Below are 2,348 nucleotides of genomic sequence, written 5' to 3'. Positions count from 1 at the left end.
TCCTTTCCTCTTTCCTTTCCTGGCAAGTGGAGGGTGATGCTCTTCAGGACTGGGCGTCTATCTTTCTCCAGCCATCCAACACTTTCTTGCCTTCCTTGCCTTCCTACTTCCTTTGGACACGGATTTTCCATTTCAAACTTCCCTGTCCACGTGCGTTCTTAACTTTCCCTGACGAAGCCCTCACCCTTTGCTGAGCTGAGCTTAGTGGGTTTCCCCTCGTGACCCTTCCTACCCGGCGGCCGCTGCCGGATGCCCAGAGGAAGGCAAAAAACCTCCGGGTCCTCGGCCAATCCGCCCCGGAGGAAAATTCCTTCCCGGCCCCAAAAGTGGCGGCCAGTGCGACCCTGGGCATGCCGGAAAGGGCCGCGGGACTTACCTGCCTGAGCCTCTCACTGTGATGCTTAGTTTTCCAAGAGAAAACATGGATCTTGTTTGAGTGCAAAAGGAAAATTATTCCCTTTGGCTTCTTGCAACAGCCGTGTGTGTCCAGAGTCCAGAGTCTGGGTCTGGCCAAGGTCGCCTTTTCTCCCCAGACGTTGCTCCTTCGGGGCCCGTCTTTGGTCCACATCTAGACCCATTTCTTCCTGACTATCTCTTGCTACTCACAGGCCTTTGGTTCTGAGATACAGACAGACATCCTGGACTTCTCTCAGGAACACCTGCTTTTCTCCTGCCTAACTTGGGTTTCCTCACAATCAAATCAACTGACTGTCTGTCTGTCTGTCTTTCTTCCCTTCCTTCCTTCCTTCCTTCCTTCCTTCCTTCCTTCCTTCCTTCCTTCCTTCCTTCCTTCCTTCCTTCCTTCCTTCCTTCCTTCCTCCTTTTCTTTCTGTTTTACTTCTTCCTTCCTACTTGATTTCTCTTCATGCAGATCCACTTCCTTGGATGCTTCTGGGGATTAGAAATACCTGGGGATTGAAAAATGCCTCTTCCCTTACCTGAGAGTTGGGTGTCCTTCCTCTTCATCCCTTACCTGATGATTAGGTATGTTTCTTCTTCATTCCTTGCGTGAAGATTTTGTAGCCTTCCTCTTCTCTTACCTGGTAATGTGTTTGCCTTCCTCTTCTCTTACCTGAGGATTGTGTGTCCTTCCTCTTCATCACCTACCTGAGTATTAGGTATTTCTCCTCTTCATCCCTTACCTGATCATTTTGTGGCCTTCCTTTTCTCTTACCTGATCATTGAATATACTTCCTCTTCATCGCTTACCTGACAATTGTGTATTCTTCCTCTTCATCACTTACCTGATAATTGTGTATTTTTCCTCTTCATCACCTACCTGATTATTGGGTGTTTTTCCTCTTCATTCCTTGCCTGATGATTGTGTATTCTTCCTCTTCTCTTACCTTATGATTGAATATACTTCTTCATCACTTTCATGATAAGAGAGCACAATTCCTCTTCTTCGCTTACCTGATAATTTTGTAGCCTTCCTCTTCTCTTACCTGATCATGTGTTTGCCTTCCTCTTCTCTTACCTGAGGATTGTGTGTCCTTCCTCTTCATCACCTACCTGATTATTGGGTATGTTTCCTCTTCCTTCCTTACCTGGTCATTGTGTGGCCTTCCTCTTCTCCTACCTTATGATTGAATATACTTCCTCTCCATCCCTTACCTGGGTCTCCTTCCTTCCTCCCCTCCGTCTCTTACCTGGTTGGATCTCCATCCTCTGCTTCCCTTACCTGGTGATGGGAAATCATTCTCCATTTCTTTTTCCGGGCATGGGAAGCCCCTTATGACTCCTTTCCGGCCCCTTTGGCCCCAGGACTGGGTCTCCTCCTCCTCCTCCCTGTCACAACTGACAGCCTCAACTGTCACAGAACCTTTGGCGCATCACAGTCGTTGTCATGGTGCATCACCCTGGCCTTGGGGGTGTGGGCCTCACTGGGGCTGCTCAAGTGGAAACTCAAGTGGGGTGTAAATAGAGGGGGTTTCCGTTTTATTGTTTTATTGTATTGTTTTAATCTATTTCTGTAAACCACTCCGAGCCAAACTGGGAGTAGCGGTATACAAGACTAATAAATAAGTAAGTAAATAAATAAATAAAAATAATTCCCTCTTTTGCACGCTTTTAAAGGAACGCGCAGAGATCACGGCTTGCTTTGCAAAGGATGTCCAACCCAGCTCCAACCCAGCTTGGGATGGATTCCTTCTTCTTTCCCCAAGCCAGCGACACATTGCGATACATGCATTTTAAGCAGATCCCATGCAAAGATGGCCTGGATCCTGTAGTGATCAAACAGTATAAATTTCGGAAGAGCCTGAAAACCTGGCTTTTCACCCAGGCCTTTGGTTAAGATCGCCCTTCCCCATCATAATTATCATCATAATTACAACTATACTCGACCT

The 2,348-nt window shown here is 47.1% G+C and overlaps 1 long non-coding RNA gene across 1 annotated transcript; it reads right to left on the bottom strand.

Moving 5' to 3' along the window:
- Positions 1-830: 830 nt before the first annotated feature.
- On the bottom strand, positions 831-2,056 carry LOC134296465 (uncharacterized). The gene is made up of 2 exons (XR_010003214.1): positions 1,682-2,056; positions 831-1,649 (listed from the first exon to the last, which is right to left on the bottom strand). It is a non-coding gene; the product is annotated as an uncharacterized LOC134296465 (long non-coding RNA).
- Positions 2,057-2,348: the final 292 nt, after the last annotated feature.

The sequence above is a fragment of the Anolis carolinensis genome, chromosome 2 (genome assembly GCF_035594765.1).
Source record: "Anolis carolinensis isolate JA03-04 chromosome 2, rAnoCar3.1.pri, whole genome shotgun sequence".
Classification (NCBI taxonomy): Eukaryota; Metazoa; Chordata; class Lepidosauria; order Squamata; family Dactyloidae; genus Anolis; species Anolis carolinensis.
This window is presented reverse-complemented; position numbering and strand designations above follow the sequence as displayed.